Source organism: Crocodylus porosus, unplaced genomic scaffold, assembly GCF_001723895.1.
Source record: "Crocodylus porosus isolate Cpor-Errol unplaced genomic scaffold, CroPor_comp1, whole genome shotgun sequence".
Classification (NCBI taxonomy): Eukaryota; Metazoa; Chordata; order Crocodylia; family Crocodylidae; genus Crocodylus; species Crocodylus porosus.
Window position 1 is genome coordinate 53,098,350 of NW_017728943.1, and position 14,389 is coordinate 53,112,738.

The 14,389-nt window shown below is 42.3% G+C and overlaps 1 protein-coding gene across 1 annotated transcript in view; it reads right to left on the minus strand.

Annotated features, from left to right (window-relative positions):
* EPAS1 (endothelial PAS domain protein 1) overlaps positions 1-14,389 on the minus strand; it is a 120,415-nt gene that overhangs the window by 53,185 nt on the left and 52,841 nt on the right. The window lies entirely within an intron of this gene.

Below are 14,389 nucleotides of genomic sequence, written 5' to 3' on the forward strand. Positions count from 1 at the left end.
TGTTAAAAGATTCAATCTTATATCTCTCACTTAAAAACCAGTTCTGCAGTAAAGCTTCTATTTGCCCCTAGAGAGTACACAGACACCAGCAGACTCTTCCTATGCCTGAAGAAGGGTGCTTGTGACCGAAAGTTTGTAAAGAACTATTTTTCCAACTATTCAGTTGGTCTAATAAAAGATAGCGCATCCAACCAAAGAACCTTGTTTGTCTATGTCCTTAGACCAACGTGACTACAATCAACACTCCCAAGTTCTCCATTTGGCTTACCAGTAAATGATTTCAGAGGACATGGGCGACTGGTCCCGCCCTAGTCAGGGGGAGGCACGTGCTGCAACCAATTCCCCCCCAGCAACCAGTCAGTGACCCATGGCCAGTCTCACTGATGGGGGGGGCACAGCTGATCATGAGACGGCTGACTGCTGCAGCCACTTCTGGCCCTCCACTCCCTGGCCAGCACTTGCAGGGCAGGCACCCTCCCTGCCTGCCCCCGTCTGCCCTCCCCCCACTGCCCATTGCCTAAGTGGTGAGTGCAACCAGTCAGGGGAGCACCGCTGCTCTCAGGGGGTGCACATGCACCCCCATGAATCCCCTACGTATTGCCATGGGCACAGGATGTGATGTCATTTTGATTCCTTACAAAAAGCCAAGGAGAAAGACACCACAATAAAAAAGTTGAAGATTCCTATAGATTTCAGTGGGAGCAAGAGTTGGCCTTGGGTGAGTATTTTATTAAATACAGAAGATCAAGGCACTTCCATTGTTCTACTGAAATTTCTTTCAATAAAATGTTTCAAAGAGATTTCAAAAATTGTTTTGATTTTTAACAAAGCTAAATTCAGATATTTTCAGTTTCTCTGTAGCCCTGAATATTGAGTGCAGACTCAGCACACTGGGATAATACTGTTAAAGTCGGAGCAATTTCAGAATGTGTCGCTCTACTGCTAAATATAATAATTTGCAGAGGCTATTACTTGATTAAAATAAAAGTAATAGGCAATGATACTACACAAATGCTCTGGTTCTAAAACTGATGCTGCCACATAGAAAAAGAAGATGTTTTAACAGAAAAAATGTTGACTCTGAAATGGGGGAAAAATGGTGTAGCATCAAATAAAGCCACTTGGCAAAATTTAATCTAATAATCTGTCTCTATGTCTCGTGCATCAAAACAGGTACTCTTTTTCCAGTGAAACTGCGCAGCCTATACAGCCAGTCTTCTATAAATACCAAGGAAAAGAGCAGAAATTAATTAAGACGGTTTATAAGAGTGTGCAAAATTCATCCACCGGGGGCACACTGCTAAATTTAAACACAAAAGGAACACAAGGAACCCAAAAGCTGTGTTTGCCACACAATTGTGGAGGGTAGTTTGTGGAGAGAAAATTTCACTGATTCCTCCACAATAGTTTATAAAATGTAATTACAGCTCAGGGCACAGAGTATGCTTCCTCCTTCTTAAAAAATAAGGTTAAAAATCATCAGCTCAATAATTGCTACAACTCCACTGATTTCAACAAAGGTACCTCAAGGATCTATCTGCCCCTTGGCCAGTCATTTTACCTACAGAGCCTGTGACTACTGTGCAGTATTGGTGTGTGATAGGAAAAAGCTGTTCGCCAACAGTACTGCACAGTAACGTGTTTATACAAGCACTAAATCACTACGCAGTAATGAGTGTACAGTCAGCATCTCATGTAGGTGTGGCCATTGCATAATCTGTTGCTCCTTCTTCTTGCCAGACAATTATAATACAGTTGTCATTTAATGGTATATTTTGGATAATATGAGCTAGAAGAAATGATCCTCTCAGTTTCAGAAAATCTGATTTGTTTAGCATGCATCTCATTTCTAGTTTCACTAAAGCAAGCTCTTCACTTGTGCGGCCTTCTGTGAGTGAAGATATTTGTGGTCTTGCCTTCTCTAACATAAATACATAGCAACATATATATAAAAACAAACAAACCACGAACCAAAAAAACCCAACATAACAAAACACAAATAATCTACCAAAACAGGGCACTCATTGCACACTATTCTCTCCAGGGGAAAAAGATAAGCAAACAAATAACATGTGACTAATGTTACTCTTGCACTCCTGGAACTTGCCCAGATGCTATGCTGATGAGTGCACTATCAGGGTCTATATAGAATAGAAGAGACAAATTTATTACACATTAACTTATTTTGAATAGGAGGGTTTGGTAGGTGTTTGCGGCTTTGCCAAGCAGCGTACTTGCTTACTGTAGGAAGTTATGTTTAGGTGCTTGTCTTTATAGAGGTCTGAGAATGGTTAGTTGGAAGTGAAGGTGTGTTCAAAACAGGTCAGCAGAAGCTGCATTTAGAGAGACAGTAAATAAGCACATGCCTATCTTTAGATACATACATAATCCTAATAATTTCAATAGTAGTATGTGTATGGCATAAATGGATGAGATTGTTTTGATGGATGTGCTACCAGAGTAGGAGCCCTCAGTGATTAAGAGATCTCCAAAGCCCTGAGACCATCCTGCTAAACTGCTGGAAGATTTGTGTTTGCTTGCTCATTTTATGGGTATTTTTTAAAAGTATGCAACGTTGTATTAATAACAATTGGATAGAAAGTTGATAGTTATTTCAATAGGGCTGCTAAAATGAGTAAAAATTTGCACAAGAATAAGAGTTCAAAGAATTAGATTCTTACAGAAAAACCCATTTTTTCTTGTTATTCTTTGTTTCACTGCAATTTTCAATTCATGGAAATTTGGCTGTTTAACAGTGATCTACTGACTATAAGACAGAGTTAAAATATCTGCAGGTAAAGAGAGTCACATATTCAGTCACAGTTTGTGAGCATGTTTGCTACCTACACACCCTCCTGCCACAGAGCTCTGCTCTCTAGGGCTAGGAATAGAAGTTACACATAAACTGTTTTAAGTGATCAGAAACTGGTCTAAACCTGTAACAGAACAGAAGCTCAGTGCACATAAACCAGTTTCAAAATGGTTAAGGATAAACCTAGTTGAATGTTGTATCAGACTTAACTGATTTGGGTCAAACCAATTTATGAAACTTCTGTCCCAGACCTCTTCCTGGCTGGGGTCTGGGACCAGAGAGGGGGGTTAAACCCACCTTCCCCCAAGGACAGAGCTGCCCTGCTGTTAAATTTACTGCTGGATGTGGCTGTGGACTACAAATCCCAGAGGCATCTGGAAGCAAGAAGCAGGAAGAGGAAGTAAAGAGCAACCCTGCAGAGTCCTGCTGCTGTGATTCTGGACTACAAATCCCACAGACCTCAGGGGTAGCAGGACGAGGAAGCAAACACACAGCCTGTGCCAGAGAGCCATGTTCTACTGCCCCCCAGCTTCTGGCCTAAGCCACAGCAGGAATGTGGCTGCATTTCCAGAATCAAAAGTAAACGTGTCCAATTGTTTTTCAGTTTAATCTCTGCATCTTATCCTAACCTGCAAAGACTGAATCAATTCAACCTTGGGCTTTTTGACTGTCTGTACTTGGACTACCAAGTCTGTATTTACGCCACTATTTTTAAAACTTCCTTTCTTCTGGTCTAAATAAAAACCTGTGCTCAGCCTACTAACATTCATGTCTGGGAACAATTCCTGCCTTGTTTCTAGGTCTACCAATGAAATAAAGATTAGAAATAAAAACAAACAAAAAAACCTCATGAAGAAATATTTATGAGAATTTCCAATTGCGTCTTGGAAAAGGTAATTTGACCCACCAATGTTTCAGCTTTGTTCTAAATCTACAGAGCACAATTTTCAGGTTGGTTCTAACTTGGACAAAACAATTTCTCCTACTCCCATTATATCACCTCTCTTCAAAATAACTAAACTTTAGGGGCATCACAGGACCAGGCATCTCCATGCTACAATCTGCAAATTAAAAATGAGTTGTATAAGTGTGGTAAGTTCATGACGCTATATTTCAACCACAATGAAAAACACTTATCTTTGTCAACCTCAGTAAATATGTTCTAGAAGTGTGGCTAGTGAGGCAAGCTGGATTCAATAACCATGGTTGCTCAAGATTTCTAATAACTAATGCAATCTGTAGAGAACCCTCATTTCAAAGTGAATTACTATGATGCTTCTGATCACACTACTTATTATTACTTTTTCCATAGAGAATTTGTAAAGATTATGACATACTGCACACCAGGCTTTTTGTCTTCACACAGAGCCACAAACAAAAGCAGTCTCTCGCCTTCCAAAGAATTAATTTGTTTAGCCATTATATTAAATAAATAAACAAATAATCTGAATGTTGGCTCAAAATTCTTCTCCCCATGTTACTTCCTGCATAACAATTTTCTTCTTTATATCCTCAAACACAGCATGCTGAAGCTGCTTCATGACTGCAGCCAGACATGCAGACATAGGTTGGTACAATGCCAGCCACCTCCAGTACCCTTAGAAAAGGCCAGCAATACAAAAAGCATTCACCTACCCCTCTGTTTATATGCATCCCAAAACAAGTACTTTATTCTGAACACTGTCTCTCACTGCCATAATGAATCTTCAAAAAACTGCCAATACATAGTTTTAAAATTTCTTATAGAATAGTTTGCACAGTAAAATACAATATTTCACCTGCAATTGGAAGGTCAAATCTGCCTATAGTTACACCTATAGACTGCAGAGGAGTGGCAATTCACCTACCATTTTCCAGATTTGGCTGAAACTATTCAACTGGCATGTTCAAAACTCATGATGCAATCAATACTTATGCTGAATCTTATCCATACCGCATTTTAGGAATAGTAAAGATTAAGGACTTAGCAAAGGACTTGACAAACTTATGAATCACTCCCTTTCAACAAATATTAACCTATCCACTTTTGTGGCAAGCAAAAAAGAGAAAAGTAAAGAAACGAAAGAAAGAAAAAGAAGAAAGAGCTATATGGCACAAGTATATTTCATCCCTTGCAGAGTGTACAAGCAAAAGCCTGGGTTTAGTTCACCCAAAACTATGAGGATTTAAAAGGAAAATAAGAGCCTCCATAACGTAACCACTAATACACCCATGGGGACTACACGGTGCTGAGCGCCCTCTGCGAGTTCCTCGTCCTAGGGAGTTGCAGGAACTCGGCACCTTGAAGATGTTTATTTTCCCACCCACACATCTATGCTGCAATTCCAAGCTGATTCTGCCCTATAAAACAATGAGAAAGGAATGCTGAAGCTAAAAATCTCTGTAGAAAGCAACAAAATGACCCAGTTTGGAAACTCGCCTGGCAGCTCTCTCACCACACCTCAGTCTCCTTTTGGGATCCATGCAGCTGTGTGTACGGAGGTAACTTCAGAATGGGGAAAAAAGTTCCACTTCCCAGCAAAGATTTACCCAGACTACTTCAAGGATGTTTTAGAAATGATAACTATATATGTACATGAGCCATAGGAAACGGAAAAGTCATGTTTCAGAACACAGAATATAAGTATAGCTCATAATTCCCCACAAAAGATTGTTAAGATGATTCCCTACACACCCTTGATTTTGATTTGGAAAAGCCATTTATGTCACTGCACACAAGTAAAGAATTACCAATATGAATGTGTTTTTTTGGTGGATTCATGTGGATTTTGCCCCAAACAATTAATCGGGCCAACACATGCAATACAATCCTCCACTAGCCAAATGAGCCCACATTCAGTCAGGATAGAATTATTAAGAACCAGATGGTTATACCTTTGCTGAATAGCCCCTTGCAGCAGGAGTGGTATAACTGAAGTCAATATGAAAGTGTGGAGTAAGGTATTACTTACCAAGGAATTAAAATAATTAGAAGTTTGTCTTAAGAAACAAACCTTAGTCCATTGTGATAAATATCTGTAGCTCAACCTACTTTCACAACACTGAAACAGTTCCTCGTACATTCATTTCTGTCTTAAACATAGGCCTTGGTAAAACTAACCTCAATACTTAACGCATACCTCCACTACGGTCACTGCTGTAACTGTGGCTTGCATAAACATATCATAGTATCATAGTAGTATCATAGTACTTAGGGTCAGAAAGGACCTAAACAGATCATCAGTTCTAAACCCCTGCCCCAGGTAGGAACAGGTGCAGGGATCATATCACACCAGCCAAATATCTGTCCAGCCTCCTCTTGAAGACCCCCAAGGTAGGAGAGAACACCACCTCCCTTGGGAGCCCATTCCAGAGCCTGGCAGCCCTAACTGTAAAGTAATGTCTCCTGATGTCCAGCCTGAACCTTTTCTCTAACAATTTGTGGCCGTTATTCCTAGTAACTCTGGGTGGTGCCCAGGGGAACAGAGCCTCACCCAATTCCCGCTGGTCCCCCTTGGTGAGTTTGTAAATGGACACCAGTTCCCCTCTCAGCCTTCTCTTGTGGAGGATGAATAAGTTCAGGCCCTTTAGCCTGTCTTTGTAGGGCCTGCCCGGCTGCCCTTTGACCATGTGAGTGGCCCTCCTCTGGACCCTCTCAATGCTAGCCACATCCCTCTTGAAGTGCAGCACTCAGGACTAGCCTAAAACTTGCTTGTTAGAGGCAAAGCCATGGCAGCACAGAAATCAGTGTGAGATGCAAAACCCATCTAAGAAGCTAAAGCTGAATAAATATAAAGGCAATTTAGCTATCTAGAGCTTCATTCCACCAGGGTCACAATGCCATGGCACAGTTGCAAAAGTGACTGCTGTGTAGACACACCTTTTGCAATTCAGATTCTTTAAAAATAACTTTTTGTGTATTTGCAGACAATTTAGTCATGGAATAATGAGAAATTATTTGCATTAGGCAATCCTTGTTGGTCACAGGTGTGAAGTCTTAACAGGTTTGACGTAGCATTAGATGGCTTAATCTTGTTCTTGGTTGCAGCCATGTAATGCTTTTAATTTCCAGAGGTTCAAAATGAAAATTACATTTTTATATTTAAATATAGTTAATCCCTTCTTGAGCTGCATTAGTTGAAATACAAACAGCTTTTAGATGCATTCATATTTTTCTTTTTTAGTTTTTCTACTCCCATCCCTTGGCCTTCTCTCAATCAAGAATCCCTATCTACACTCAACATATCCCACCTTTAACCTCTCCAGGGGACACATACCCTTCTAATTTCCAGGTATATTTAGCAGCTGATACCCTAGCAATCTGCTTTAGAGATCCCTCTTTCCACTTCACACGTCAATGGTCTATTTAAGCTTACCTAGTGGATTTTGTGGTGTCAACAGTAGCCTTGTACAGACATTCAGTTTCTTCTGGGAGAGTTGCTGCTCTCCCAGGAGAAACCACAAATGTCTAGGCTTTTCTTCCAAGGTAAAAAATGGCCACTCCAAGAGAAAAATAACCTGGGGACAACAAGGGTTAAATCACTCCCAGGAGAGTTTGGGACTGGAAATACCTGTACATGCCATGGTTTCTCTCAGAAGAGAACACAGTCCTCCAGCTTTTCCCCCTCCCCATCAGGGAGACAGTGTGTCACTTGCTAGACTCTGCTTCTCCAAAACACTCCCCCTTCACAATCCCTACTTTGTGCTGCTGGGAAATGCAAGAGGATCATGGGCAGTTTGGGTGAACCAATCAGGGCTGCTTTATGCACTGTTGAGATCTGTCACTGGGCAGACAAAAGAAGCCTGGAGAGCATGCTGAGATGTGTGCACAGGGCCCTTACCCAGACTGCAAACTCTCCATATATCAGAGCTTTAGCATGCTGCATGTAAATATCCATAGACACAGATCTGGGTATGTTTCCCTATCTGGACAGCAAACCTGGGAGAATTCTCCCAGATTATCTGAATGTGTGTACCAGCCAGTGTTGGTTCATGGCTTTGCCTAAATTTATGCTTGTTGACAATGGCAGTAGCTGTGGGTATATACAAGTCTGCACACCTGCATACTTAGGACTAGCATCTAACAAGGTAGCTGATTTAACAGATTTAAGCAGAATTTTATAAATCTTACTTACAGTTAAACTCTGTGCATACTAGACCTCTGAAGTTTCAGAATCATTACAGTTACCACTAAAATAGCTTAAATTAATATTTACCTGTACTGTGAATACACAGAAGTTTAGAATTACATAGCTTCAGACTGACATCTCTAGACTTCGCTTTAAACACGGTGTATGAAAGCCTTGCCCTTGATATTAACAAGCACATGCATTGTACATATGATCTTTAAGCCCTTGCAACTCTGCCACTTCAGAGGTCAAGAATCCAAAGAGAATTAAGCTGTCACACAAACCAGCAGCAGCAATAAATGCTGATTCCAAATGTTTACATATAAATTTTCAGAAGTTAACTTGTCGGACAAGAATACTACATTTCTTGGCAGAGAAAATGTAACAGAAAATATGCATGATCTGCACCACACCAAAACTAACTGATCAAACTGATCTGACATTTAGAATAATAGAAATTTAACTGAAAAACAGAATTTCCAAGGTGACACAGCTGTTTACCCTAAATATGAATTCGGCTTTAGGTGTCATTGAAGACGTGAATTTGAACAGCAATAAATAAGATATACTAAACTCGTAGGGAGAGCTCAGGGGACTGATCAGGTGGTGGGTTAGGAATTTGTTTCCACTTTCTATTGCTAATCATTTACCTCTCTTGAAGGTGGTTTGAGGATTATTTAGCAGTGGAATTAGAATTTACAGAAAGATGTGTAAAAGAAAAAAAAATGTTTGGGGGAAAGATTAGGAACACCCCAGCACTTTTATTTTTTTTTATGCCTGAGCACTTTTACAGTATCTAAAATCCATGCCACCATTAGAGTCTCCAGGACCTAAACTACTAGAAAAAAAAAGTGGCAAGAAATCTTCTGTGACTGTCCCACTTTGAAAACGAAAGGAGCAGCTTTTGGGGGAAGTTGGGTTTGTAATCTTCCACCCAAGTAAAAACTGCAGAAAGGACAGCTCCTTCCTAATGAAAGAGAAACTGATTATGTATGTTACCTGTGCACTCTGATAACTGAGTGTTACTAGATTTGTACATTTTTATGGTTACATATTATAACATTAACCAAAACAATGTCAGTGAAAGTCTATAGGATTTATGCCCTCTAATTTTCAGTAGGTCATATGGGAAACTAAAACTGCAAAGTTTGAATTAGGATTTTAGCAGCTATCCCTCGGCAGTTCTGTGATGCGTCTCAGATGCAAAGGTGTCCTATGGCTGTAGGGATGGCTTCAAGAGGCGAATGGCTCCAGCATTCCCTGTCGCTGTGGAGTCTGGCCAGGACGGGGGTATGGTTAATACAAACAAATACATGGTTAGGGCTTCCCTGCCCCACAGAGCCCTAGCTACTGTAACAGTGCCTTGGTGTCATTGACAGCTTTTCAAATTTATTGGCACCTTTAAGCTGTTCCAATTTCTGTGGGGCTTTGGAAAAAAACAGGAGCCCAATATACAGAGCCAACACCAGATCAGGGTAGTACAAAGGTGATTTAAGGGATGTTTACATACTGAAGTATAAAGTGCAACAGAGGAGCCTTTACACACACACACACACGGAGTGATGTACTGTGCACTCAGTCAGGCAAACCAGAAGGCCCTGGATCGAGGATACTTTTTATCTGAAGACAGGCTATGACAATGCAGCCATGACTCCATTTAGCACTGTACCAGGAAGGCCTGAGTAAGGCCTGAAATGGTAGGAAACCTAGGGCCAGGAAAGGCAGTTATGAGTATGGACCTATCTAAATCGAGGCTAGACAAAGGGATATTTGTGGCCTGTCTGCAGTGTGCAGAGGCATTTTGGAGCCCCGCCCCTCACTGCTGATTGGCCAGGAGGCCCTAGAGTCCTTGCCACTTGCCGCGGATTGACAGACAGACCCCCGTCAGGGTGGGGATGGCCTCCATCGTGGCTGCTCCCCTTCATGCTGTTCTACTAACCAGCAGCTTCCCCTGCCTCCAACGGGCTGCAGGGCTCTCCCACTGGGGAGCCACCATTTTATTTTTAGCAAATTTATATTATTTTGGTAGTGATTCTATGGGAAATCACAGCAAATGCCATTTTTTGCACTGGTTGTGGAACTTGCCAAAAGCGTGACTTAAGTTAGTTCCCTGGTAATGAGTAGTAGCCCAGGTGGACTGAGCAGGGACTAAGGCCAGGTGGCTAATGAAGCAATTAGCTGCATCTGATCCCTACATGCAGAAGACCTGGTCACATGACTAGGAGGAGGCTGGGCTTAGGGATTTAAGCCTTGAAGGGGGCAGCCCCTGTCTGCAGCAGGGAGTGAGGGGCTGCTCTTGGGAGTGAGGGGCTGCTGGAGATGGACAGGCAGGCACCCAAGCCACCTAGGAGAACTGGCGTGAAAATGCTCCTATAGAGATGGGGCCTGTGGGCAACATTTGCCCTGAGGAAGGAAACTATTTGGTTTTGTGAAGCATCTGGCTTTTGTTTTTGTTGTTTGAACTGTAGACCAGAGGACCGGATTGTGGATACAGGGGTGGAGGAGGACACAAATAGGGGTACCTGGGTGGCACTTTGTGCCAGAAGATAGGTGTGAGCTAGAGGGCAGAGGCTGATGTGGTGAGACTGGAACCCTGAGAGGCTGCCACCAAGGCAGGGTTCATACCAGGGAACCGAGGTCTTAAACAGTAGACCAAGGCTGAAGCTGTTGCCAGAGAAAAAGGGGGTCATGGCTACAGCAGCTGGGGTCCTAACAAGTGCTCAGAAGTGAACAGAATCAAAGCACTTGAGGGAAAGCCCAGGCGGCAGGTGGGGGGCCTGTCCTAGCTGGATGGGCAAGACAACCAGTAAGGTTACAAGAATCGGCTCCTGGAACAACAAACAGAATTACATCAGAGGAGTGGCAGGTGAGAGACTGAAGGTGAGGTGTGGCCAGGGGCGAGCCAGCAGACAGGTCAGACCACAATTCCCCCCAGGGTACTACAAGCACCTTCTGGAGATTATTTGTAATGTCATATAAAGAAACCATTGACAAACATGCCAGGAAGCACAGTCATACTGCAGGCTATCTTTGAAAACCTGAAATTGCACTACCCACCTTGTAAACCATCTTTTTCAAGCAAAAAAATATTCCCCTGCTGCTTGTCTTCGCTTTCTCCACTTTTACATTTATTATAATTGTAATAAAGCTAGGCTTCAAATTACATCACAAAGGTGAGGATAAAGTTCTAACAGTATCTGACACTAGATCTTTATCAATTATTTGTGTACATTGAGATTAAAGACTGTAATCTCATAGCCATCTTTCATTGTAGCAATCAGGCAATCTTGACAGCTAATCTAAAGGTCTGTACACATCATTACGCAGAAGCTCAGTAGGTATTGCTAAAATCTGCTTTCAGATAAGTCCAACTATTCATCTAATCTTAAAGCACTTACCCAAAGATGTGCTTTATCTCTTCAGTAAAGAGTGAAGCCAGGGGTGGACAAAGTACAGCCTGCAAGCTTGCATGACCCAAAAATCTGTTTTCTGCATCTTACAACCACTTTCATTTTTTTCAGAAGGCAGTGTCTCAGCATATGAAACATTGTCTTGAACCAAGATGAAGACTGCTCATGCAAAACTTAAAACTGACATTCACAGACCTGCAGGTATATCATTCCATCTTTTAATTTAAACCACCATTTTAAAGCTAAGGGTCATATTTTGCCATCTAATGATCTCAATGCGAGTCACCAATTTTGTCAATTATTGAAAAAGAATAGTTTAAATCTACTGCCAAGTGCTGAATTTACATAACCTAATGCTTTGCTACAATGTGGGCAAATACCAGCTGAGATTTGTGGGACCTGTGGTTTAAAACCAACCAAACAAAAAAAAAACTTGAACTCCTTAAGGCCCGAACTTGCAGCCCAGACCACCAGTTCTTATCTGATATCAAAGGGATAGTTACAGTAACATTTCACACCGGATATCTTTGTGGAAAGAAACAATGAGATGCATGCTTGCAGAATGGGTGTGGACCACTACAGACTGGCAAAAAACTTCTTTGAAAAGGAAGGACTTTGAAAACATTTGTAACACCCCACATCCTGCTGTTTATCCTGTAGTATCTCCACTTCATAAACAAAGTGGAAAAAATCAACAGCTGGTCTTATAAAGACTGGCGGGCTCTCAATCCCATTTTAGTAGATGAGGATTGAAGATGCTCAGCCTGTTACAGAACTGCATGTACATCAGGCCAAAAGAAAAAAAAGAAAAAAAAAAATCAACCTTAAAAATCTGTCTCCTCCCTACTTACATCTACATGTTTCTCATGGGAAGTAAAGAGTGTTTGAGCTTGGGAAAACATTGTTTTAGCACTGGACTGGATAGTAAGCAACAGCAGATCTTAGTTAGGTTTGTTGGGCCCATGGGTGAATTACAGGATTTCCCAGAGGAGGGTGCAGGGACAACAACCACTGTAGGAGTGGCTGCAACCCTTGCTCCCAGGAGTCCCCTCCCCTCCTCTCCCCCCGCCCCCTTTGGGTGGAGCCTCTGGGAATGTTTTCAAGCTCCTGTCCCTAAAGCAAGTGAAAACCCCACTTCCTTTCCCCTTGGTAGTCAGAGGCATTGCCCCTCCCCTCTCCTTCCATCTTTGCCCCATCTGCCACTGCTGCTTTTCTTGCTGTCCCAGGGGGCAGGGGAAGTTGCCACACCATTTCTGCCTTCCCCAGCTGGGCTGCATAGGGCCTGGGCTCAGCTGGGGACAGAAACCAGAGAACAGCGGTAGTGTGTGAGAGGTTTCCCCTCCACTCACCCGTTCCTGGAGGACTGGGCAGGAAGGGGAAAACTATTCTCCCACCACTCTGTCGCTACTGTCCTCATCCCCAGTTGAACCCAGGCCCTGTGCAGCCTGGGTGGGGTGGGCAGAAGTGGCTCCAGTGCTTCCCTCACCCCCAGGGCAGTATCCTCCACCTCCAGGGTGAGGGAAGTAGGGGAGGGGATAGGCCTCTGAGCACCGAGGGGAAAAGAGGAGGTGGGATTTTTACCTGCTTGAGGGACTTAAAGAAAGTCCCTGGAAATTCCTGTGAGGCACTACAATCCAAAAGTGGGGTGGAGCCATGCCACTGAACCCATTCTGGATCCATCCCTGGTTGGGCCCAAAGAACAAACATGCTGCAACAATTTAGAATAGATTACCTGTCATGTTATGGTAATACACAGGTGAAGAACACCCCTACAACCTCTGCCCTCCAAAGAAAAAAATGTGTTGCAGCTTGCTATTTATTAATTAGAAATGTATCTTTAAATCTAACAAAATGTCTTGAGAAAATATATCTACATGGAACAACAGAATTACTAAGAAGTCAATTTAGTCTTTGCTAACCATAGTGAAGTTCAGTTGTTCAAAGGCTGAATCTGACCCCCGGTGTTCTATGCCAGTGGTCTCCAAAGTGGAGTGCACGCACCCCAAGGGGAGCACAAGATGATTCACTGGGGTGTGGGAAGAAAATATTAGAACTTCTATTTCTATTTATATAAATATACATATATTGGGGGGTATGCTCAAAAATTTTTTACTGATGGGGTGCACGATCAAAAAAGTTTGGAGACTACTGTTCTATACTACCTATGATCTAATGCTGCAAAGATGTTCATGTGCACTCAATTTCACACAATGGCAAAATTGCCATCAACTTTGCTGTGCCCTGCAATGGTCAATGTTTAAGTCAATGGAGTCATTCACAGGTTACAACACAACTTAAAGTTTAGGGGGCTAGCGAGCTAGAAGCTTCCTAAGATTTTGGGTTGCAGGTGTGCCAGGAAGCACTTGGCTTGCCAACACTTTAAATGGTTTGCGAGCATAGCTATACTAGGAGAGATATACTGGCCAAAATCCATAGTTCTTACACAGCTTATTACATGCAGAGTTCTGTTGCTGGTACAGTTACTACCAGGTCATTAAAACAAGATTTCCCACCAGATGGTAAAAGTTGCATCTACCCAACAGGTTTGCCAGCATAACTGTGACAGCTAGCAATGCAATTGTATGTCACTAAGGGTGCCTATGGACGTGCTCCGAAGGAAGGGTGGTGGGAGGGGGGGGAGTTTAAATAGAGCAGTTCCTGAAGAGTCGCACTATTTTAAACATCTTGCCATCAGGTGTATTAAGTCTCCCACCTTTTAAAATGGCCACAGGGGCGCTTTAACTAAAGCTCATTCAACAAGTTCTAGTTAAAGCACCCCAACAGCCATTTTGAAAAGTGGGATGTTTAATACACATGATGGTGAGGCATGCTGGAGCATTCTAATGAGAACACTCCAGCAGACTCGATTAATTGATAGAACAATTGAGTCTGCTCTGACGCATTCTAATTAGAACGCATAAAAGCAAGGCATCCAAAGAATCTACAGACATACTGGCAAATCCTTTTAAGGGTACACAAACTTTAAGTTACAAACAGCTTCCCCAGGGTTGCCAAAAGGACTATAACAATAGTTAGAATTTTTGTAGTGTCATAGCAGC